This window comes from Micromesistius poutassou, assembly GCF_964030765.1.
Source record: "Micromesistius poutassou genome assembly, chromosome: 16".
Classification (NCBI taxonomy): Eukaryota; Metazoa; Chordata; class Actinopteri; order Gadiformes; family Gadidae; genus Micromesistius; species Micromesistius poutassou.
In genome coordinates this window covers 18993404-19019967 of record NC_140286.1, presented here as the reverse complement: position 1 = coordinate 19019967, position 26564 = coordinate 18993404, and the positions used below count along the sequence as shown (strand labels likewise).

Sequence of the window (26564 nt, the reverse complement as noted above, 5' to 3'; positions counted from 1 at the left end):
TGCTGGGTGGTCTTCTGGAGGCATGGAGGTCAGGACTGGGGGTGTCGAACCTTGTAGGGGGAGGCCTGGTCCGTGTGTGTCTGGGTCTGGGGGCTGGCCCAGTACGGGTCCCGGTCCTGGTCCCCTGGGGCCTGGACCTGGGGGCCCTCATCTGGGGGTGTTGCTGGGGGGTCTGCTGGAGGCATGGAGGCCGGGACTGGGGGTGTGGAACGTTGTAGGGGGAGGCCTGGTCCGTGTGTGTCTGGGTCTGGGGGCTGGCCAAGTACGGGTCACGGTCCTGGTCCCCTGGGGCCTGGACCTGGGGGCCATGTGTGGAGGTGGTACTGGGGGGTCTGCTGGAAGCATGGAGGTCGGGACTGGGGGTGTGGAACGTTGTAGGGGGAGGCCTGGACTGTGTGTGTCTGGGTCTGGGGGCTGGCCCAGTACGGGTCCCGGTCCTGGTCCCCTTGGGCCTGGACTTGGGGGCCCTCATGTGGGGGTGTTGCTGGGGGGTCTGCTGGAGGCATGGAGGCCGGGACTGGGGGTGTGGAACGTTGTAGGGGGAGGCCTGGTCTGTGCCTGCCTAACCCTAAACCTGGCCCAGTACGGGTCCCGGTCCTGGTCCCCTGGGGCCTGGACCTGGGGGCCCTTATCTGGGGGTGTTGCTGGGGGGTCTGCTGGAGGCATGGAGGTCGGGACTGGGGGTGTGGAACGTTGTAGGGGGAGGCCTGGTGCGTGTGTGTCTGGGTCTGGGGGCTGGCCAAGTACGGGTCACGGTCCTGGTCTCCTGGGGCCTGGACCTGGGGGCCCTGCATGGACGTGGTGCTGGGGGGTCTTCTGGTGGCATGGAGGTCGGGACTGGGGGTGTGGAACGTTGTAGGGGGAGGCCTGGACCGTGTGTGTCTGGGTCTGGGGGCTGGCCAAGTACGGGTCACGGTCCTGGTCTCCTGGGGCCTGGACCTTGGGGCCCTGTGAGGAGGTGGTGCTGGGGGGTCTGCTGGAGGCATGGAGGTCGGGACTGGGGGTGTGGAACGTTGTAGGGGGAGGCCTGGTCCGTGTGTGTCTGGGTCTGGGGGCTGGCCCAGTACGGGTCCCGGTCCTGGTCCCCTGGGGCCTGGACCAGGGGGCCCTCATGTGGGGGTGTTTGTGGGGGGTCTGCTGGTCCGTGCCTGCCTAACCCTAACCCTGGCCCAGTACGGGTCCAGGTCCTGGTCCCCTGGGGCCTGGACCTGGTGGCCCTCATGTGGGGGTGTTGCTGGGCCCTCATGTGGGGTTGTTGCTGGGGGGTCTGCTGGAGGCATGGAGGCCGGGACTGGGGGTGTGTGTCTGGGTCTGGGGGCTGGCCCAGTACGGGTCCCGGTCCTGGTCCCCTGGGGCCTGGACCTGGGGGCCCTCATGTGGGGGTGTTTGTGGGGGGTCTGCTGGTCCGTGCCTGCCTAACCCTAACCCTGGCCCAGTACGGGTCCCGGTCCTGGTCCCCTGGGGCCTGGACCTGGGGGCCCTCATGTGGGGGTGTTGCTGGGCCCTCATGTGGGGGTGTTGCTGGGGGGTCTGCTGGAGGCATGGAGGCCGGGACTGGGGGTGTGTGTCTGGGTCTGGGGGCTGGCCCAGAACGGGTCCCGGTCCTGGTCCCCTGGGGCCTGGACCTGGGGGCCCTCATGTGGGGGTGTTGCTGGGGGGTCTGCTGGAGGCATGGAGGCCGGGACTGGGGGTGTGGAACGTCGTAGGGGGAGGCCTGGTCCGTGCCTGCCTAACCCTAATCCTGGCCCAGTACGGGTCCCGGTCCTGGTCCCCTGGGGCCTGGACCTGGGGGCCCTGTGTGGAGGTGGTGCTGGGGGGTCTGCTGGAGGCATGGAGGTCGGGACTCGGGGTGTGGAACGTCTGCTGGAGGCATGGAGGCCAGGTCTGTGGGTGTGGAACGTTGTAGGGGGAGGCCTGGTCCGTGTGTCACTGGGTCTGGGGGCTGGCCCAGTACGGGTCACGGTCCGGGTCTACTGGGGCCTGGACCTGGGGGCCCTGCATGGACGTGGTGCTGGGGGGTCTTCTGGAGGCATGGAGGTCGGGACTGGGGGTGTGGAACGTTGTAGGGGGAGGCCTGGACTGTGTGTGTCTGGGTCTGGGGGCTGGCCAAGTACGGGTCACGGTCCTGGTCTCCTGGGGCCTGGACCTTGGGGCCCTGTGAGGAGGTGGTGCTGGGGGGTCTGCTGGAGGCATGGAGGTCGGGACTGGGGGTGTGGAACGTTGTAGGGGGATGCCTGGTCCGTGTGTGTCTGGGTCTGGGGGCTGGCCCAGTACGGGTCCCGGTCCTGGTGTCGTGGCAATTCCCCTTTAACAGAGATTGCGTCTAGGCCAGATGAGATTCCCACTGCAATAAAGCACACAATACATTGGAAAGCAAATGTCCTAAGTTTTAATGCATGCATACATTAGACTCCTCTCTAGCAGAGTGAGTCCTGATTACAAGTTGACATGGTTTCTTATACGGTTTCAGACCCTCCCCACACAAAAGGTTCATGAAATAGGAAATGAGCAAATTCTTCTCTTTACGGCCCTTCTGTCCAAACACAGAGGAATATATAGATTGGGGTTCCCGACAAACAAATGCAAATTCCAGATGCTTATCTTTGTGGCGTTATCACCTAAAGACAAGGGTCACTAGACAGCTGGGAGGCAAATGGGCAGGACAATTAGGGTTGAAACTGAGGACACTACATGTTATACAAGAACAGACAAACTTATCAACCAACAATTCAAATAAGAGGATTTTTCCATCACACTCCCCCCTTTGATTATTTTATAATCATAATAATAAAAATCGATCATGTCCAATTCTTAGCACTTCTCCGCTTTTACGGGAGGTGCTTTAGTTTACTTAGGGTAAAACAGATTTTCTTCATTCGTCTTCCTCACTGCTTGAGTTATCACTCCAATCCTGGATCGGGTAGATTTTAGATACTGGTGCTGGCACTGTGGCTCTGATTTTGTTGGTTTCTGATTCTATTGTTTGAACTATTACAAGTTGGGCAACCGTGGCTGTGGTTAATTTGGTCACACAAGCTTTAACATATGCAAACGATATAGTTCTTCGTACATTAACCAAATTATTTAATTATCTATCTCACAAGTCAAAACTCAGGACGTGGCTGGGAGTTTTACGAACCCTTGAGGGGTGGGAGTATATATGATACACCCAAACATACTACACCTCAAACAAATCTTATCGGAATACCTAAACCTGCCGGGGAATTGGGGCCGCACCTCTTGCTTGGCCCTTGTTTCCGCCAGTGTTTTACTTACATGAAGCGTGTTTACTGGTTTGTATATCAACAAATGATGGAATAACCATAATGACATGTAAAATGACCACAATTGCCACAAATCGTTTGTTGAATCCCCCATCCGCTCCTTTGAAAGGGGTACCGTTGTCCGTGTCTGGCGTCTATGCTGATTGATGTCGATTCTGGCCGCGTCTCTCCCCAGGCCAGAAAATATCTGGGCCTGGATCTGACGTGATTGTGTGTGTGAGGGTGAGTTACTAGCACTTCACCCTGGTTTCAGTGTTGGGGTGACGGCCAAGGGGGTTGGGTCAAAGATGACCGTCGAGGTGAGTGGTGATGACCGGGTTGCAGTGGCTGGCGTGGATCCTCTCAGCTGTCTTGACCGCCGACGATGGTGTGGATCCAGGTAGCCCTCTCAGCTATCTTGACAGCCGATGATGTGATCAACAGGACTTGGAATGGTCCCAACCACCTTGGTGAGTTCCAGGCATGTCGTCGGTAATCCTTCACCACAATCCAATCGCCTGGTTGTAGATCATGGAGTTGCCCTTCTCTGGACAGTGGTAAAGCCTCTTTCACCTGTGTACGGATGGATTGCAAAGTTCGAGAGAGATTAATACAGTAATCAATCATGTCGTGATGAAAAATTTCTGTGTTCAGGCTACTGTTGTGTGGTGCACCTGTCCCCCTTGGCATTGGCCGTCCCATCAGGACTTCATAGGGGGACAGACCTACCTTTACTCTGCTGCGTCCCCTCATGGCCAGTAGGACCAGTGGCAAGACCTTTAGCCATCACATACCTGTATCTGCAGCTGCTTTGGTGGGGAATATCTCAACCCATTTGGAGAACATGTCCACTATCACCAAACAATACTTCTTTCCCTCACGTGGTGTTAATTCTACAACCTCTCCCTATATTGTTGGTGACACACACAATACATTTGGCACAAAAACTAAAAACTTTGTGCATAGTTTGAAAATCCTTTTGTATACCAGTGCCGGTCAATGCTATCTACCATACCCCCCTTTGACATATGGTCTCTACCATGTGTCATAATAGTGTAGATAGGGAACAACATTTGGACAAGCAGGGACGCCCGTTCGGGCCGTACCACAACCCAAGGAAAGCGGGGCTCTGGCAGCTGCTTTAGCACCCTCATTTGCCACCGCATTCCCATGGGACACCAGGTCCTCAGCCCTTGTGTGTGCTTCACATCGACAAACAGAGATAGCTGTGGGCAAGAGGATAGCATCCAGTAGGTTAGCAACCAAATGTGAATGATTAATCCGTTGACCTGTAGATGTGAGGAAACCTCAGATTTTCCAGAGAGTGCCAAAGTCATGAACGACACCAAAAGCATACCTACTGTCAGTGTAGATGGTAACCCGTTTACCCTTTGACAGTATGCACGCCCTGGTCAGAACGAATAGCTCAGCCGCCTGGGCTGAAAGGTTGGATGGTAACCTTGCTGATTCCACCACGCAGTCTTGCGTGGCAATGGCATAGCCCACTTCACTAACACCTGTAACCACATTCTTCCGGCTTGAACCATCGACATACAGTACATCATTCCCAGGCGGCAGTGGTCTGTCGGTAAGGTCCATGCGTGGTGTACACAATTTATTAATGGTGGTCACACAATCGTGGGGTTCCCCATCCTCAGGGATGGGCAGCAAGGTGGCCGGGTTTAATACCGTACACCTCTTCAAGGTAATGTTAGGCATCGCCAGCAGCATGTTGTAGTACGATAAGAATCGTGACGCCGTCAGGTGTGATGTGCTCTGTGTCAGCAAAATAGACGAAACCTCATGGGGTACAAGCAAGGTTAATGGCATGTAACCCACCAGTCCCCTACTGGCGGCAACCGCCATTGCCGCCGCTGCCACTGCCTTCAAACAATGCGGTAGCCCTGCGGCCACCGGGTCTAATTTAGACGAGTAATAGGCGATGGGGCGCATTCTGCCCCCATGTTCTTGCATTAGCACTGATGTCATGTACCCATTCCGCTCTCCCACAGTCTGTGTGAAGGAGCGGTTGTGGTCCGGCAGACCTAAAGTCGGTGCGGTCATAAGGGCCTTTTTAAGGTCTTCAATAGCAGCGTCTGCTGCTGGTGTCCACGTCACGGGGTCAGTCAGGGTCAGTCAGGGTCAGTCCATGGCCATGTGTGATGTCTTGGAGTGGTTGTGCCAAATTTGAATAATCGAGTATCCACTGTCTACAGTAGCCCGTTGTTCCCAAGAAGCCCATCATCTGCTTTTTGTGATGGACTTTGGCATGTTTTGGATTGCCTTTATCTTGTCCTCTCCAAGGGACCTGCTGTCCGGTGTGGCCCTAACCCTAACACCGGAGTCAGGGGAACAAACCAGGAGGTCATCAACATATTGAATCAATGTACTTTCCCCTGGTAAAACTAAACGAGCCAAATTATCGTGCAGCGCTGCGGAAAAAACGGCCGGTGATTCACAATACCCTTGTGGCATCCTAGTCCACGTATATGGTTCACCCTTAAATTGAAAAGCAAACCAAAATTGGCTTGTTGGATCCACCGGTATGCTATAGAACGCATTTGCTAAGTCGACCACTGAAAACCATTTGCAATTACCAGGTACCTGGGTTACTAGTGTGTGAGGATCAGGAACAATGGGTGTTCTAAGATGCACTGCATCGTTTACCTTTTTTAAATCTTGACTGGGAATATTGGGGTACAACATGGTGAATACGGACACGGAATTATTACACCAAAAATTCAGGCAACCCCCCATTACCACGTACTTGGTGGACTGAGCGTTGGGTTTCGAAAGCTCCACCCCACGCTCTGCGTTTCAGCCCGGTTGCGGGTGAAAAACATTGTCCCTCAGGACCATGCGGGTCTGGTATCCAATCACATGTGTCACCCCCCCTGACAGCCCATTGGCCCAATTCAGCCCATGTCATATCGGGGGTTTTTGCAAGGGACACATGTGGGGTCGAGCCTGGAATTTTATAGAACCCCCTCACTTCCACAACAAACACTTCTCATTCCAGAGCAACAATTGCCCCATTAACATAACTGTATTACAATTGTCTTTGAACCATAGTTCCTCAATCTCTGCTAAATGTCCATCATAAGACATTCTGGCAGCACAATGCAATTCATTTGTGGGCATGTACTGTATTTCTGGCTGGTTCTGCATGCAGTGGTGTGCGTTTTTAATCAGTATGTCAGCTGTTGACCCCGGTCCCTCTTGCAGCAAGTCCCACGAGTAAAAGTATCCCGGTGCGCATAACGCACACGAGTATGCTTGGATCGTGGGGCTTGCATCGGAGGTAACCGTGAGGCCCATGTCGGTGCAAATGACACTCAGCCCCAAGCGACACATTAAATTTCTACCCAACAGGTTTGTCGGACATTGGTCTGACAAAAGGAACGAATGTTTGAGTTTGTATCGCCATCTTGTACAGGGAGCGGGACCGCGTTGGCCACCCGCTCCAACCAAACGTACAACGCGATCACTCAATTCTGTTATATATTTCCACTCCTTGGAGGACAACACCGAATGTGTTGCCCCTGAATCAACCAGGAATGTTGTGGTTTTTCCACTTACAACAATGCTTGTCTGTGGGAGCTGATCAGGTCGCGTAAGGCTGGTGAGAACCATACAATCATCTGGATGTGGTGCTTGTGTGCGCGTTGACGTTAAGCCTACCATTTTGGGTGTTTGTGTTGTTTGTGTTATGGTGCTCATACCTCCTCCTTGGACCTGGCCTGCTCCAGCGTCCCGTCAATACGAATGTCCTCCCCCACCTCCGCCTTTTGGATAATCCACAGTCGAACAATGGCCGTGCAGGCCATTGTTCCTTTCTTTATTCTTCAAGAAGTTTTCTGCGTGGGTGGCGTGACTTACAATCAATGAAAGTCTGGCGGTACGCCAACCAATGCAGTGTCTCTCTAGGATTCCTGATATCTCGTCGTTCAACGCATTTAGGAAGGCGGCGGTGCGGTTTTCTCCTTATGGAGTCTTAACTTGTAATGTCACTGGGTCTCCATGCATGGAAAACGTATGCCAGGCTGCCATCCTGGGGGTTCAGGACTTCCGATAACAGTCCATCCTCCTCGCCCCCGTATCGGGGAGACGGGGAGAGCGCCATTCCTGGTTCTTTAGGCGGCTGGCGACGGGTTCTCGCTTGGCTGGTGTGTCTGTAAGCCGATGAGTTGATCGTCGCGCTTGGCCTTTGTTACGAGTGGTAACCCCCGTTGACCCGTCGGCAGGAACTTCCTTTGATGCGAGGTCAGGATACAGGTTGGCTGGTGGAGCAGCGGCTTGGGCGACGGCATATGCTGGAGGTGGAGGGGGGTTCGCACGCGGTCCGCCGGTGCAGTCCAGGTCCTGGTCTACATCTCGGATGACATTGATTAAAAATCCCTACACTCTCTACACTCTCTGTCCCTAGCTGAATTTTTTTTTTCTATCCTGGCCCTTTCTTACCCACAAATGAAATGCATACCAACATGTTTTTACACCTTTCTTTTTTCTTTTCTGAATTCAACATACCTGCCCTCTAACTCTTTTAACCGTTTTGAACTAAAAACTCCCCATTTCAGGAAATCCCATTTTATGCCAATGTTTTAAACCCTCCAGTCAGGCCCGGTTCTACGGGGGTGCATAAGCATGCATTGCACCCCCAAAAAAGTTGTTTGCACCCTCAATTGAAAAAAGGAGGGAGTGAATTATTATTATTTTTTTATAAATATGATTAAAAAAATAAAACACTTGCTCACAAAACTAATTGTTCCATTAAATACCGTTGTTTGCTGCATTTATTTTGTTCACTAAACCGATAAGAACGTTATTATTATTATGACAGGTGCGCGTGAACTGCGCCCCGTCCGGCGGCGCGCACGTCAGTGACATTAAACTTCTTCGGCAGCAACAATTAGGCATTTACAATGGATATCCGAAAATAAAAAAGAACACCGCAAAATAATCCAATACATCAGACAGTATAACCGTTGTGAACACTAGCACTAGCAACGCTAGCTCAATCCTGCCCGACTCGCTGCCTTTGCCGGCGCAGCTCTCACTCCCGGACAAGCAGCCTTTGCCGGCGCCACTGTGTTGTTCATAAGAACCCATATTTGCCAATTGTGTTTTGATTGTATTTATTTACAATCTTGTGAACTTTAAGAAAGGCACTATGTATTACTGATTACTTTTTTTTTACTAATTGGGTTTTATCTGTCAGCATTAAAAGTTTTGGGCAGCAGAATAAGCACTTATTGACATTAAGTGGTTCACATAAAGGTGCATCTCATAATATTAGAATATCAGGGAAAAGCTATTTTTTTGTAATTTAATTCAAAAGGTTCCATATAATCTAGATGTAGCCTATTAGACATGAAGTGATATATTTCAAGCATTATCTTGTGAATGATAATGTAAAATTATTTTGTGACATTTAGTGGTTCACTTATATAAATACAGAGCATGTTTTATGTTTTATGTTTATGTTGTTAAATTATTTGGTCTCACAAGGCTACAGTGCTGCTTGAAAGTATGTGAACCTCTTGAGCCTTTTCAAATTTGATTTAATTTAACCATTATTAATTCATTCTCATATCCAAAGCTTGGATATCAATAAGCTAACGTTGCAGCTGAAATGTTCTCCACATCACAAGACATGATGTGATACCATCTTTTAAGCACAGTAAATGTTTTTGTCCCAACATGTCAGTACAACTACCCAGAAGTGCTTGTCTATCTACTGGTAGAAAGGCCTAGTGTAAAAAGCGAAGTCTGAACTGAAGCTGGGTAGCTGGTTTTACTATAGTACTGGTGCACCCCCTATAATCTCAGATGCACCCCAAGGCATTCTGTTCTGGAACCGGGCCTGCCTCCAGTGCCATTTCACCATGTTTCTCCAACATTACTTTTGCAGGCCCCGTTATTTCTGTTTTTCCCGATTTATTACCCATTTCTAGATCCGTACACACTATTAGTTATTATGTTACTTGTTACCTTCTATTTTTTTTTGTTTTTTGTTATTTTCTTTGGTTACCTCCTATGTTACGTATATATACCTTTCGGAAAACCTTCTTATAACAGTGGTACTTTACTGTTACGCATATACACACAGAGCCGGGCTACTATACCGCTCCTAACAGAGTAACTTGAACGTTAAGGCCTTCGTTCAGATACGTTACCGCAACGTATACCGTTCATATATAGCCCCCTTGATAAATTTAGGTAAATTATCATTCGCATATATATTGTTCGTATAATCGGAATTCCGTTACCGTTATACTCCCGGAACGGATTTGTCCTGCAACAGAGTTACGTTACTGTTGCGCATCAATGTATTGTGATCTCACCTGTTCCGACCTCTTTTTCCGTAAGGATACCGTACTGAAGAATCCCCAATCTAATCTCAACAGGCGCCCTCTTCTCACCCCGGTAGCTGGTTACAGTCTCCCGGTGGTAAGGTAGAGCTCTGAGGAACCCGTCCTCAGCCGTGCACGGTTGACCTGGAGCTATAGGTTGTAGAATCTTCAGGTTAGGTATCCCGGACGAGCCCCCAAATTGTCGTGGCAATTCCCCTTTAACAGAGATTGCGTCTAGGCCAGATGAGATTCCCACTGCAATAAAGCACACAATACATTGGAAAGCAAATGTCCTAAGTTTTAATGCATGCATACATTAGACTCCTCTCTAGCAGAGTGAGTCCTGATTACAAGTTGACATGGTTTCTTATACAGTTTCAGACCCTCCCCACACAAAAGGTTCATGAAAGAGGAAATGAGCTAATTCTTCTCTTTACGGCCCTTCTGTCCAAACACAGAGGAATATATAGATTGGGGTTCCCGACAAACAAATGCAAATTCCAGATGCTTATCTTTGTGGCGTTATCACCTAAAGACAAGGGTCACTAAGGGTCACAAACTTATCAACCAACAATTCAAATAAGAGGATTTTTCCATCACATGCGCGATGGCATAAATAACCCTATTTAAGCTCAGTTACACGTTTGCATTGAAAGGGACTGAGTTATCAACTTTTCCAGTTTTTATGCGTGCAAAATGCTTTTCAGAGCGAGAAAAGCATGTTTTGACCCACAATGTGTTTTTGACCCTAACACGTGAATTATGCTCAAAACCAACGCTCTCCACTTCCAAATGGTGCGCGATGGCATAAATAACCCTATTTAAGCTCAGTTACACGTTTGCATTGAAAGTGACTGAGTTATTCACTTTTCCAGTTTTTATGCGTGCAAAATGCTTTTCAGAGCGAGAGAATCACTTTTTGACCAAAAATGTGTTTTTGACCCTGACACGTGAATTGTGCTCAAAACTAATGCTCTCCACTTCCAAATGGTGCGCGATGGCATAAATAACCCTATTCAAGCTCAGTTACACGTTTGCATTGAAAGGGACTGAGTTATCAACTTTTCCAGTTTTTATGCGTGCAAAATGCTTTTCAGAGCGAGAAAAGCATGTTTTGACCCACAATGTGTTTTTGACCCTAACACGTGAATTATGCTCAAAACCAACGCTCTCCACTTCCAAATGGTGCGCGATGGCATAAATAACCCTATTTAAGCTCAGTTACACGTTTGCATTGAAAGTGACTGAGTTATTCACTTTTCCAGTTTTTATGCGTGCAAAATGCTTTTCAGAGCGAGAGAATCACTTTTTGACCAAAAATGTGTTTTTGACCCTGACACGTGAATTGTGCTCAAAACTAATGCTCTCCACTTCCAAATGGTGCACGATGGCATGAGTAACCCTATTTGAGCTCAGTTACACGTTTGCATTGAAAGTGACTGAGTTATTCACTTTTCCAGTTTTTATGCGTGCAAAATGCTTTTCAGAGCGAGAAAAGCATGTTTTGACCCACAATGTGTTTTTGACCCTAACACGTGAATTATGCTCAAAACCAACGCTCTCCACTTCCAAATGGAGCGCGATGGCATAAATAACCCTATTTAAGCTCAGTTACACGTTTGCATTGAAAGTGACTGAGTTATTCACTTTTCCAGTTTTTATGCGTGCAAAATGCTTTTCAGAGCGAGAAAAGCATGTTTTGACCCACAATGTGTTTTTGACCCTAACACGTGAATTATGCTCAAAACTAATGCTCTCCACTTCCAAATGGTGCGCGATGGCATAAATAACCCTATTTAAGCTCAGTTACACGTTTGCATTGAAAGGGACTGAGTTATCAACTTTTCCAGTTTTTATGCGTGCAAAATGCTTTTCAGAGCGAGAGAAGCATGTTTTGACCCACAATGTGTTTTTGACCCTAACACGTGAATTATGCTCAAAACCAACGCTCTCCACTTCCAAATGGAGCGCGATGGCATAAATAACCCTATTTAAGCTCAGTTACACGTTTGCATTGAAAGTGACTGAGTTATTCACTTTTCCAGTTTTTATGCGTGCAAAATGCTTTTCAGAGCGAGAAAAGCATGTTTTGACCCACAATGTGTTTTTGACCCTAACACGTGAATTATGCTCAAAACTAATGCTCTCCACTTCCAAATGGTGCGCGATGGCATAAATAACCCTATTTAAGCTCAGTTACACGTTTGCATTGAAAGGGACTGAGTTATCAACTTTTCCAGTTTTTATGCGTGCAAAATGCTTTTCAGAGCGAGAGAAGCATGTTTTGACCCACAATGTGTTTTTGACCCTAACACGTGAATTATGCTCAAAAACAACGCTCTCCACTTCCAAATGTTGCGCAATGGCATAAATAACCCTATTTCAGCTCAGTTACACGTTTGCATTGGAAGTGACTGAGTTATTCACTTTTCCAGTTTTTATGCGTGCAAAATGCTTTTCAGAGCGAGAAAAGCATGTTTTGACCCACAATGTGTTTTTGACCCTAACACGTGAATTATGCTCAAAACCAACGCTCTCCACTTCCAAATGTTGCGCGATGGCATAAATAACCCTATTTAAGCTCAGTTACACGTTTGCATTGAAACGTGTAATTATTCACTTTTCCAGTTAAAGTTATTCACTTTTCCAGTTTTTATGCGTGCAAAATGCTTTTCAGAGCGAGAGAATCACTTTTTGACCAAAAATGTGTTTTTGACCCTGACACGTGAATTGTGCTCAAAACCAATGCTCTCCACTTCCAAATGGTGCGCAATGGCATAAATAACCCTATTTAACCTCGGTTACACGTTTGCATTGAAAGTGACTGAGTTATTCACTTTTCCAGTTTTTATGCGTGCAAAATGCTTTTTCAGAGCGAGAAAAGCATGTTTTGACCCACAATGTGTTTTTGACCCTAACACGTGAATTATGCTCAAAACCAACGCTCTCCACTTCCAAATGGTGCGCGATGGCATAAATAACCCTATTTAAGCTCAGTTACACGTTTGCATTGAAAGGGACTGAGTTATCAACTTTTCCAGTTTTTATGCGTGCAAAATGCTTTTCAGAGCGAGAAAAGCATGTTTTGACCCACAAATGTGTTTTTGACCCTAACACGTGAATTATGCTCAAAACTAATGCTCTCCACTTCCAAATGGTGCGCGATGGCATAAATAACCCTATTTAAGCTCAGTTACACGTTTGCATTGAAAGGGACTGAGTTATCAACTTTTCCAGTTTTTATGCGTGCAAAATGCTTTTCAGAGCGAGAAAAGCATGTTTTGACCCACAATGTGTTTTTGACCCTAATACGTGAATTATGCTCAAAACCAACGCTCTCCACTTCCAAATGGTGCGCGATGGCATAAATAACCCTATTTAAGCTCAGTTACACGTTTGCATTGAAATTGACTGAGTTATTCACTTTTCCAGTTTTTATGCGTGCAAAATGCTTTTCAGAGCGAGAGAATCACTTTTTGACCAAAAATGTGTTTTTGACCCTGACACGTGAATTATGCTCAAAACTAATGCTCTCCACTTCCAAATGGTGCGCGATGGCATAAATAACCCTATTTAAGCTCAGTTACACGTTTGCATTGAAAGGGACTGAGTTATCAACTTTTCCAGTTTTTATGCGTGCAAAATGCTTTTCAGAGCGAGAAAAGCATGTTTTGACCCACAATGTGTTTTTGACCCTAATACGTGAATTATGCTCAAAACCAACGCTCTCCACTTCCAAATGTTGCGCGATGGCATAAATAACCCTATTTAAGCTCAGTTACACGTTTGCATTGAAACGTGTAATTATTCACTTTTCCAGTTAAAGTTATTCACTTTTCCAGTTTTTATGCGTGCAAAATGCTTTTCAGAGCAAGAAAAGCATGTTTTGACCCACAATGTGTTTTTGACCCTAACACGTGAATTATGCTCAAAACCAACGCTCTCCACTTCCAAATGGTGCGCGATGGCATAAATAACCCTATTTAAGCTCAGTTACACGTTTGCATTGAAAGTGACTGAGTTATTCACTTTTCCAGTTTTTATGCGTGCAAAATGCTTTTCAGAGCGAGAAAAGCATGTTTTGACCCACAATGTGTTTTTGACCCTAACACGTGAATTATGCTCAAAACTAATGCTCTCCACTTCCAAATGGTGCGCGATGGCATAAATAACCCTATTTAAGCTCAGTTACACGTTTGCATTGAAACGTGTAATTATTCACTTTTCCAGTTAAAGTTATTCACTTTTCCAGTTTTTATGCGTGCAAAATGCTTTTCAGAGCGAGAGAATCACTTTTTGACCAAAAATGTGTTTTTGACCCTGACACGTGAATTGTGCTCAAAACCAATGCTCTCCACTTCCAAATGGTGCGCAATGGCATAAATAACCCTATTTAACCTCAGTTACACGTTTGCATTGAAAGTGACTGAGTTATTCACTTTTCCAGTTTTTATGGGTGCAAAATGCTTTTCAGAGCGAGAAAAGCATGTTTTGACCCACAATGTGTTTATGACCCTAACACGTGAATTATGCTCAAAACTAATGCTCTCCACTTCCAAATGATGCGCGATGGCATAAATAACCCTATTTAAGCTCAGTTACACGTTTGCATTGAAAGGGACTGAGTTATCAACTTTTCCAGTTTTTATGCGTGCAAAATGCTTTTCAGAGCGAGAAAAGCATGTTTTGACCCACAATGTGTTTTTGACCCTAATACGTGAATTATGCTCAAAACCAACGCTCTCCACTTCCAAATGGTGCGCGATGGCATAAATAACCCTATTTAAGCTCAGTTACACGTTTGCATTGAAAGGGACTGAGTTATCAACTTTTCCAGTTTTTATGCGTGCAAAATGCTTTTCAGAGCGAGAAAAGCATGTTTTGACCCACAAATGTGTTTTTGACCCTAACACGTGAATTATGCTCAAAACTAATGCTCTCCACTTCCAAATGGTGCGCGATGGCATAAATAACCCTATTTAAGCTCAGTTACACGTTTGCATTGAAAGTGACTGAGTTATTCACTTTTCCAGTTTTTATGCGTGCAAAATGCTTTTCAGAGCGAGAAAAGCATGTTTTGACCCACAATGTGTTTTTGACCCTAACACGTGAATTATGCTCAAAACTAATGCTCTCCACTTCCAAATGGAGCGCGATGGCATAAATAACCCTATTTAAGCTCAGTTACACGTTTGCATTGAAAGGGACTGAGTTATCAACTTTTCCAGTTTTTATGTGTGCAAAATGCTTTTCAGAGCGAGAAAAGCATGTTTTGACCCACAATGTGTTTTTGACCCTAATACGTGAATTATGCTCAAAACCAACGCTCTCCACTTCCAAATGGTGCGCGATGGCATAAATAACCCTATTTAAGCTCAGTTACACGTTTGCATTGAAATTGACTGAGTTATTCACTTTTCCAGTTTTTATGCGTGCAAAATGCTTTTCAGAGCGAGAGAATCACTTTTTGACCAAAAATGTGTTTTTGACCCTGACACGTGAATTATGCTCAAAACTAATGCTCTCCACTTCCAAATGGTGCGCGATGGCATAAATAACCCTATTTAAGCTCAGTTACACGTTTGCATTGAAAGGGACTGAGTTATCAACTTTTCCAGTTTTTATGCGTGCAAAATGCTTTTCAGAGCGAGAAAAGCATGTTTTGACCCACAATGTGTTTTTGACCCTAATACGTGAATTATGCTCAAAACCAACGCTCTCCACTTCCAAATGTTGCGCGATGGCATAAATAACCCTATTTAAGCTCAGTTACACGTTTGCATTGAAAGTGACTGATTTATTCACTTTTCCAGTTTTTATGCGTGCAAAATGCTTTTCAGAGCGAGAGAGTCACTTTTTGACCAAAAATGTGTTTTTGACCCTGACACGTGAATTGTGCTCAAAACTAATGCTCTCCACTTCCAAATGGTGCGCGATGGCATAAATAACCCTATTTAAGCTCAGTTACACGTTTGCATTGAAAGGGACTGAGTTATCAACTTTTCCAGTTTTTATGCGTGCAAAATGCTTTTCAGAGCGAGAAAAGCATGTTTTGACCCACAAATGTGTTTTTGACCCTAACACGTGAATTATGCTCAAAACTAATGCTCTCCACTTCCAAATGGTGCGCGATGGCATAAATAACCCTATTTAAGCTCAGTTACACGTTTGCATTGAAAGTGACTGAGTTATTCACTTTCCCAGTTTTTATGCGTGCAAAATGCTTTTCAGAGCGAGAAAAGCATGTTTTGACCCACAATGTGTTTTTGACCCTAACACGTGAATTATGCTCAAAACTAATGCTCTCCACTTCCAAATGGTGCGCGATGGCATAAATAACCCTATTTAAGCTCAGTTACACGTTTGCATTGAAAGGGACTGAGTTATCAACTTTTCCAGTTTTTATGCGTGCAAAATGCTTTTCAGAGCGAGAAAAGCATGTTTTGACCCACAATGTGTTTTTGACCCTGACACGTGAATTGTGCTCAAAACTAATGCTCTCCACTTCCAAATGGTGCGCGATGGCATAAATAACCCTATTTAAGCTCAGTTACACGTTTGCATTGAAAGTGACTGAGTTATTCACTTTTCCAGTTTTTATGCGTGCAAAATGCTTTTCAGAGCGAGAAAAGCATGTTTTGACCCACAATGTGTTTTTGACCCTAACACGTGAATTATGCTCAAAACTAATGCTCTCCACTTCCAAATGGTGCGCGATGGCATAAATAACCCTATTTAAGCTCAGTTACACGTTTGCATTGAAAGGGACTGAGTTATCAACTTTTCCAGTTTTTATGCGTGCAAAATGCTTTTCAGAGCGAGAAAAGCATGTTTTGACCCACAATGTGTTTTTGACCCTAACACGTGAATTATGCTCAAAACCAACGCTCTCCACTTCCAAATGGTGCGCGATGGCATAAATAACCCTATTTAAGCTCAGTTACACGTTTGCATTGAAAGTGACTGAGTTATTCACTTTTCCAGTTTTTATGCGTGCAAAATGCTTTTCAGAGCGAGAAAAGCATGTTTTGACCCACAATGTGTTTTTGACCCTAACACGTGAATTATGCTCAAAACCAACGCTCTCCACTTCCAAATGTTGCGCGATGGCATAAATAACCCTATTTAAGCTCAGTTACACGTTTGCATTGAAACGTGTAATTATTCACTTTTCCAGTTAAAGTTATTCACTTTTCCAGTTTTTATGCGTGCAAAATGCTTTTCAGAGCGAGAGAATCACTTTTTGACCAAAAATGTGTTTTTGACCCTGACACGTGAATTGTGCTCAAAACCAATGCTCTCCACTTCCAAATGGTGCGCGATGGCATAAATAACCCTATTTAAGCTCAGTTACACGTTTGCATTGAAAGTGACTGAGTTATTCACTTTTCCAGTTTTTATGCGTGCAAAATGCTTTTCAGAGCGAGAGAATCACTTTTTGACCAAAAATGTGTTTTTGACCCTGACACGTGAATTGTGCTCAAAACTAATGCTCTCCACTTCCAAATGGTGCACGATGGCATGAATAACCCTATTTAAGCTCAGTTACACGTTTGCATTGAAAGTGACTGAGTTATTCACTTTTCCAGTTTTTATGCGTGCAAAATGCTTTTCAGAGCGAGAAAAGCATGTTTTGACCCACAATGTGTTTTTGACCCTAACACGTGAATTATGCTCAAAACTAATGCTCTCCACTTCCAAATGGTGCGCGATGACATAAATAACCCTATTTAAGCTCAGTTACACGTTTGCATTGAAAGGGACTGAGTTATCAACTTTTCCAGTTTTTAATGCGTGCAAAATGCTTTTCAGAGCGAGAAAAGCATGTTTTGACCCACAATGTGTTTATGACCCTAACACGAGAATTATGCTCAAAACTAATGCTCTCCACTTCCAAATGGTGCGCGATGGCATAAATAACCCTATTTAAGCTCAGTTACACGTTTGCATTGAAAGTGACTGAGTTATTCACTTTTCCAGTTTTTATGCGTGCAAAATGCTTTTCAGAGCGAGAAAAGCATGTTTTGACCCACAATGTGTTTTTGACCCTAACACGTGAATTATGCTCAAAACTAATGCTCTCCACTTCCAAATGGTGCGCGATGGCATAAATAACCCTATTTAAGCTCAGTTACACGTTTGCATTGAAAGGGACTGAGTTATCAACTTTTCCAGTTTTTATGCGTGCAAAATGCTTTTCAGAGCGAGAAAAGCATGTTTTGACCCACAATGTGTTTTTGACCCTAACACGTGAATTATGCTCAAAACCAACGCTCTCCACTTCCAAATGGTGCGCGATGGCATAAATAACCCTATTTAAGCTCAGTTACACGTTTGCATTGAAAGTGACTGAGTTATTCACTTTTCCAGTTTTTATGCGTGCAAAATGCTTTTCAGAGCGAGAAAAGCATGTTTTGACCCACAATGTGTTTTTGACCCTAACACGTGAATTATGCTCAAAACCAACGCTCTCCACTTCCAAATGTTGCGCGATGGCATAAATAACCCTATTTAAGCTCAGTTACACGTTTGCATTGAAACGTGTAATTATTCACTTTTCCAGTTAAAGTTATTCACTTTTCCAGTTTTTATGCGTGCAAAATGCTTTTCAGAGCGAGAGAATCACTTTTTGACCAAAAATGTGTTTTTGACCCTGACACGTGAATTGTGCTCAAAACCAATGCTCTCCACTTCCAAATGGTGCGCAATGGCATAAATAACCCTATTTAACCTCAGTTACACGTTTGCATTGAAAGTGACTGAGTTATTCACTTTTCCAGTTTTTATGCGTGCAAAATGCTTCTCAGAGCGAGAAAAGCATGTTTTGACCCACAATGTGTTTATGACCCTAACACGTGAATTATGCTCAAAACTAATGCTCTCCACTTCCAAATGGTGCGCGATGGCATAAATAACCCTATTTAAGCTCAGTTACACGTTTGCATTGAAAGTGACTGATTTATTCACTTTTCCAGTTTTTATGCGTGCAAAATGCTTTTCAGAGCGAGAGAATCACTTTTTGACCAAAAATGTGTTTTTGACCCTGACACGTGAATTGTGCTCAAAACTAATGCTCTCCACTTCCAAATGGTGCGCGATGGCATAAATAACCCTATTTAAGCTCAGTTACACGTTTGCATTGAAAGTGACTGAGTTATTCACTTTTCCAGTTTTTATGCGTGCAAAATGCTTTTCAGAGCGAGAAAAGCATGTTTTGACCCACAATGTGTTTTTGACCCTAACACGTGAATTATGCTCAAAACTAATGCTCTCCACTTCCAAATGGTGCGCGATGGCATAAATAACCCTATTTAAGCTCAGTTACACGTTTGCATTGAAAGGGACTGAGTTATCAACTTTTCCAGTTTTTATGCGTGCAAAATGCTTTTCAGAGCGAGAAAAGCATGTTTTGACCCACAAATGTGTTTTTGACCCTAACACGTGAATTATGCTCAAAACTAATGCTCTCCACTTCCAAATGGTGCGCGATGGCATAAATAACCCTATTTAAGCTCAGTTACACGTTTGCATTGAAAGGGACTGAGTTATCAACTTTTCCAGTTTTTATGCGTGCAAAATGCTTTTCAGAGCGAGAAAAGCATGTTTTGACCCACAATGTGTTTTTGACCCTAACACGTGAATTATGCTCAAAACCAACGCTCTCCACTTCCAAATGGTGCGCGATGGCATAAATAACCCTATTTAAGCTCAGTTACACGTTTGCATTGAAAGTGACTGATTTATTCACTTTTCCAGTTTTTATGCGTGCAAAATGCTTTTCAGAGCGAGAGAGTCACTTTTTGACCAAAAATGTGTTTTTGACCCTGACACGTGAATTGTGCTCAAAACTAATGCTCTCCACTTCCAAATGGTGCGCGATGGCATAAATAACCCTATTTAAGCTCAGTTACACGTTTGCATTGAAAGGGACTGAGTTATCAACTTTTCCAGTTTTTATGCGTGCAAAATGCTTTTCAGAGCGAGAAAAGCATGTTTTGACCCACAAATGTGTTTTTGACCCTAACACGTGAATTATGCTCAAAACTAATGCTCTCCACTTCCAAATGGTGCGCGATGGCATAAATAACCCTATTTAAGCTCAGTTACACGTTTGCATTGAAAGTGACTGAGTTATTCACTTTCCCAGTTTTTATGCGTGCAAAATGCTTTTCAGAGCGAGAAAAGCATGTTTTGACCCACAATGTGTTTTTGACCCTAACACGTGAATTATGCTCAAAACTAATGCTCTCCACTTCCAAATGGTGCGCGATGGCATAAATAACCCTATTTAAGCTCAGTTACACGTTTGCATTGAAAGGGACTGAGTTATCAACTTTTCCAGTTTTTATGCGTGCAAAATGCTTTTCAGAGCGAGAAAAGCATGTTTTGACCCACAATGTGTTTTTGACCCTGACACGTGAATTGTGCTCAAAACTAATGCTCTCCACTTCCAAATGGTGCGCGATGGCATAAATAACCCTATTTAAGCTCAGTTACACGTTTGCATTGAAAGTGACTGAGTTATTCACTTTTCCAGTTTTTATGCGTGCAAAATGCTTTTCAGAGCGAGAAAAGCATGTTTTGACCCACAATGTGTTTTTGACCCTAACACGTGAATTATGCTCAAAACTAATGCTCTCCACTTCCAAATGGTGCGCGATGGCATAAATAACCCTATTTAAGCTCAGTTACACGTTTGCATTGAAAGGGACTGAGTTATCAACTTTTCCAGTTTTTATGCGTGCAAAATGCTTTTCAGAGCGAGAAAAGCATGTTTTGACCCACAATGTGTTTTTGACCCTAACACGTGAATTATGCTCAAAACCAACGCTCTCCACTTCCAAATGGTGCGCGATGGCATAAATAACCCTATTTAAGCTCAGTTACACGTTTGCATTGAAAGTGACTGAGTTATTCACTTTTCCAGTTTTTATGCGTGCAAAATGCTTTTCAGAGCGAGAAAAGCATGTTTTGACCCACAATGTGTTTTTGACCCTAACACGTGAATTATGCTCAAAACCAACGCTCTCCACTTCCAAATGTTGCGCGATGGCATAAATAACCCTATTTAAGCTCAGTTACACGTTTGCATTGAAACGTGTAATTATTCACTTTTCCAGTTAAAGTTATTCACTTTTCCAGTTTTTATGCGTGCAAAATGCTTTTCAGAGCGAGAGAATCACTTTTTGACCAAAAATGTGTTTTTGACCCTGACACGTGAATTGTGCTCAAAACCAATGCTCTCCACTTCCAAATGGTGCGCGATGGCATAAATAACCCTATTTAAGCTCAGTTACACGTTTGCATTGAAAGTGACTGAGTTATTCACTTTTCCAGTTTTTATGCGTGCAAAATGCTTTTCAGAGCGAGAGAATCACTTTTTGACCAAAAATGTGTTTTTGACCCTGACACGTGAATTGTGCTCAAAACTAATGCTCTCCACTTCCAAATGGTGCACGATGGCATGAATAACCCTATTTAAGCTCAGTTACACGTTTGCATTGAAAGTGACTGAGTTATTCACTTTTCCAGTTTTTATGCGTGCAAAATGCTTTTCAGAGCGAGAAAAGCATGTTTTGACCCACAATGTGTTTTTGACCCTAACACGTGAATTATGCTCAAAACTAATGCTCTCCACTTCCAAATGGTGCGCGATGGCATAAATAACCCTATTTAAGCTCAGTTACACGTTTGCATTGAAAGGGACTGAGTTATCAACTTTTCCAGTTTTTAATGCGTGCAAAATGCTTTTCAGAGCGAGAAAAGCATGTTTTGACCCACAATGTGTTTATGACCCTAACACGAGAATTATGCTCAAAACTAATGCTCTCCACTTCCAAATGGTGCGCGATGGCATAAATAACCCTATTTAAGCTCAGTTACACGTTTGCATTGAAAGTGACTGAGTTATTCACTTTTCCAGTTTTTATGCGTGCAAAATGCTTTTCAGAGCGAGAAAAGCATGTTTTGACCCACAATGTGTTTTTGACCCTAACACGTGAATTATGCTCAAAACTAATGCTCTCCACTTCCAAATGGTGCGCGATGGCATAAATAACCCTATTTAAGCTCAGTTACACGTTTGCATTGAAAGGGACTGAGTTATCAACTTTTCCAGTTTTTATGCGTGCAAAATGCTTTTCAGAGCGAGAAAAGCATGTTTTGACCCACAATGTGTTTTTGACCCTAACACGTGAATTATGCTCAAAACCAACGCTCTCCACTTCCAAATGGTGCGCGATGGCATAAATAACCCTATTTAAGCTCAGTTACACGTTTGCATTGAAAGTGACTGAGTTATTCACTTTTCCAGTTTTTATGCGTGCAAAATGCTTTTCAGAGCGAGAAAAGCATGTTTTGACCCACAATGTGTTTTTGACCCTAACACGTGAATTATGCTCAAAACCAACGCTCTCCACTTCCAAATGTTGCGCGATGGCATAAATAACCCTATTTAAGCTCAGTTACACGTTTGCATTGAAACGTGTAATTATTCACTTTTCCAGTTAAAGTTATTCACTTTTCCAGTTTTTATGCGTGCAAAATGCTTTTCAGAGCGAGAGAATCACTTTTTGACCAAAAATGTGTTTTTGACCCTGACACGTGAATTGTGCTCAAAACCAATGCTCTCCACTTCCAAATGGTGCGCAATGGCATAAATAACCCTATTTAACCTCAGTTACACGTTTGCATTGAAAGTGACTGAGTTATTCACTTTTCCAGTTTTTATGCGTGCAAAATGCTTCTCAGAGCGAGAAAAGCATGTTTTGACCCACAATGTGTTTATGACCCTAACACGTGAATTATGCTCAAAACTAATGCTCTCCACTTCCAAATGGTGCGCGATGGCATAAATAACCCTATTTAAGCTCAGTTACACGTTTGCATTGAAAGTGACTGATTTATTCACTTTTCCAGTTTTTATGCGTGCAAAATGCTTTTCAGAGCGAGAGAATCACTTTTTGACCAAAAATGTGTTTTTGACCCTGACACGTGAATTGTGCTCAAAACTAATGCTCTCCACTTCCAAATGGTGCGCGATGGCATAAATAACCCTATTTAAGCTCAGTTACACGTTTGCATTGAAAGGGACTGAGTTATTCACTTTTCCAGTTTTTATGCGTGCAAAATGCTTTTCAGAGCGAGAAAAGCATGTTTTGACCCACAATGTGTTTTTGACCCTAACACGTGAATTATGCTCAAAACCAACGCTCTCCACTTCCAAATGTTGCGCGATGGCATAAATAACCCTATTTAAGCTCAGTTACACGTTTGCATTGAAACGTGTAATTATTCACTTTTCCAGTTAAAGTTATTCACTTTTCCAGTTTTTATGCGTGCAAAATGCTTTTCAGAGCGAGAGAATCACTTTTTGACCAAAAATGTGTTTTTGACCCTGACACGTGAATTGTGCTCAAAACCAATGCTCTCCACTTCCAAATGGTGCGCAATGGCATAAATAACCCTATTTAACCTCAGTTACACGTTTGCATTGAAAGTGACTGAGTTATTCACTTTTCCAGTTTTTATGCGTGCAAAATGCTTCTCAGAGCGAGAAAAGCATGTTTTGACCCACAATGTGTTTATGACCCTAACACGTGAATTATGCTCAAAACTAATGCTCTCCACTTCCAAATGGTGCGCGATGGCATAAATAACCCTATTTAAGCTCAGTTACACGTTTGCATTGAAAGTGACTGATTTATTCACTTTTCCAGTTTTTATGCGTGCAAAATGCTTTTCAGAGCGAGAGAATCACTTTTTGACCAAAAATGTGTTTTTGACCCTGACACGTGAATTGTGCTCAAAACTAATGCTCTCCACTTCCAAATGGTGCGCGATGGCATAAATAACCCTATTTAAGCTCAGTTACACGTTTGCATTGAAAGTGACTGAGTTATTCACTTTTCCAGTTTTTATGCGTGCAAAATGCTTTTCAGAGCGAGAAAAGCATGTTTTGACCCACAATGTGTTTTTGACCCTAACACGTGAATTATGCTCAAAACTAATGCTCTCCACTTCCAAATGGTGCGCGATGGCATAAATAACCCTATTTAAGCTCAGTTACACGTTTGCATTGAAAGGGACTGAGTTATCAACTTTTCCAGTTTTTATGCGTGCAAAATGCTTTTCAGAGCGAGAAAAGCATGTTTTGACCCACAAATGTGTTTTTGACCCTAACACGTGAATTATGCTCAAAACTAATGCTCTCCACTTCCAAATGGTGCGCGATGGCATAAATAACCCTATTTAAGCTCAGTTACACGTTTGCATTGAAAGGGACTGAGTTATCAACTTTTCCAGTTTTTATGCGTGCAAAATGCTTTTCAGAGCGAGAAAAGCATGTTTTGACCCACAATGTGTTTTTGACCCTAACACGTGAATTATGCTCAAAACCAACGCTCTCCACTTCCAAATGGTGCGCGATGGCATAAATAACCCTATTTAAGCTCAGTTACACGTTTGCATTGAAAGTGACTGATTTATTCACTTTTCCAGTTTTTATGCGTGCAAAATGCTTTTCAGAGCGAGAGAGTCACTTTTTGACCAAAAATGTGTTTTTGACCCTGACACGTGAATTGTGCTCAAAACTAATGCTCTCCACTTCCAAATGGTGCGCGATGGCATAAATAACCCTATTTAAGCTCAGTTACACGTTTGCATTGAAAGGGACTGAGTTATCAACTTTTCCAGTTTTTATGCGTGCAAAATGCTTTTCAGAGCGAGAAAAGCATGTTTTGACCCACAAATGTGTTTTTGACCCTAACACGTGAATTATGCTCAAAACTAATGCTCTCCACTTCCAAATGGTGCGCGATGGCATAAATAACCCTATTTAAGCTCAGTTACACGTTTGCATTGAAAGTGACTGAGTTATTCACTTTCCCAGTTTTTATGCGTGCAAAATGCTTTTCAGAGCGAGAAAAGCATGTTTTGACCCACAATGTGTTTTTGACCCTAACACGTGAATTATGCTCAAAACTAATGCTCTCCACTTCCAAATGGTGCGCGATGGCATAAATAACCCTATTTAAGCTCAGTTACACGTTTGCATTGAAAGGGACTGAGTTATCAACTTTTCCAGTTTTTATGCGTGCAAAATGCTTTTCAGAGCGAGAAAAGCATGTTTTGACCCACAATGTGTTTTTGACCCTGACACGTGAATTGTGCTCAAAACTAATGCTCTCCACTTCCAAATGGTGCGCGATGGCATAAATAACCCTATTTAAGCTCAGTTACACGTTTGCATTGAAAGTGACTGAGTTATTCACTTTTCCAGTTTTTATGCGTGCAAAATGCTTTTCAGAGCGAGAAAAGCATGTTTTGACCCACAATGTGTTTTTGACCCTAACACGTGAATTATGCTCAAAACTAATGCTCTCCACTTCCAAATGGTGCGCGATGGCATAAATAACCCTATTTAAGCTCAGTTACACGTTTGCATTGAAAGGGACTGAGTTATCAACTTTTCCAGTTTTTATGCGTGCAAAATGCTTTTCAGAGCGAGAAAAGCATGTTTTGACCCACAATGTGTTTTTGACCCTAACACGTGAATTATGCTCAAAACCAACGCTCTCCACTTCCAAATGGTGCGCGATGGCATAAATAACCCTATTTAAGCTCAGTTACACGTTTGCATTGAAAGTGACTGAGTTATTCACTTTTCCAGTTTTTATGCGTGCAAAATGCTTTTCAGAGCGAGAAAAGCATGTTTTGACCCACAATGTGTTTTTGACCCTAACACGTGAATTATGCTCAAAACCAACGCTCTCCACTTCCAAATGTTGCGCGATGGCATAAATAACCCTATTTAAGCTCAGTTACACGTTTGCATTGAAACGTGTAATTATTCACTTTTCCAGTTAAAGTTATTCACTTTTCCAGTTTTTATGCGTGCAAAATGCTTTTCAGAGCGAGAGAATCACTTTTTGACCAAAAATGTGTTTTTGACCCTGACACGTGAATTGTGCTCAAAACCAATGCTCTCCACTTCCAAATGGTGCGCGATGGCATAAATAACCCTATTTAAGCTCAGTTACACGTTTGCATTGAAAGTGACTGAGTTATTCACTTTTCCAGTTTTTATGCGTGCAAAATGCTTTTCAGAGCGAGAGAATCACTTTTTGACCAAAAATGTGTTTTTGACCCTGACACGTGAATTGTGCTCAAAACTAATGCTCTCCACTTCCAAATGGTGCACGATGGCATGAATAACCCTATTTAAGCTCAGTTACACGTTTGCATTGAAAGTGACTGAGTTATTCACTTTTCCAGTTTTTATGCGTGCAAAATGCTTTTCAGAGCGAGAAAAGCATGTTTTGACCCACAATGTGTTTTTGACCCTAACACGTGAATTATGCTCAAAACTAATGCTCTCCACTTCCAAATGGTGCGCGATGGCATAAATAACCCTATTTAAGCTCAGTTACACGTTTGCATTGAAAGGGACTGAGTTATCAACTTTTCCAGTTTTTAATGCGTGCAAAATGCTTTTCAGAGCGAGAAAAGCATGTTTTGACCCACAATGTGTTTATGACCCTAACACGAGAATTATGCTCAAAACTAATGCTCTCCACTTCCAAATGGTGCGCGATGGCATAAATAACCCTATTTAAGCTCAGTTACACGTTTGCATTGAAAGTGACTGAGTTATTCACTTTTCCAGTTTTTATGCGTGCAAAATGCTTTTCAGAGCGAGAAAAGCATGTTTTGACCCACAATGTGTTTTTGACCCTAACACGTGAATTATGCTCAAAACTAATGCTCTCCACTTCCAAATGGTGCGCGATGGCATAAATAACCCTATTTAAGCTCAGTTACACGTTTGCATTGAAAGGGACTGAGTTATCAACTTTTCCAGTTTTTATGCGTGCAAAATGCTTTTCAGAGCGAGAAAAGCATGTTTTGACCCACAATGTGTTTTTGACCCTAACACGTGAATTATGCT

At 43.7% G+C, this 26564-nt stretch overlaps 1 pseudogene across 1 annotated transcript; it reads right to left on the bottom strand.

Annotated features, from left to right (window-relative positions):
- Nucleotides 1-7257: 7257 nt before the first annotated feature.
- Nucleotides 7258-9211, bottom strand: LOC311360743 (annotated as a pseudogene). Its single transcript has 2 exons — nucleotides 9131-9211; nucleotides 7258-7871 (listed from the first exon to the last, which is right to left on the bottom strand). The product of its transcript is annotated as an uncharacterized misc_RNA (transcript).
- Nucleotides 9212-26564: the final 17353 nt, after the last annotated feature.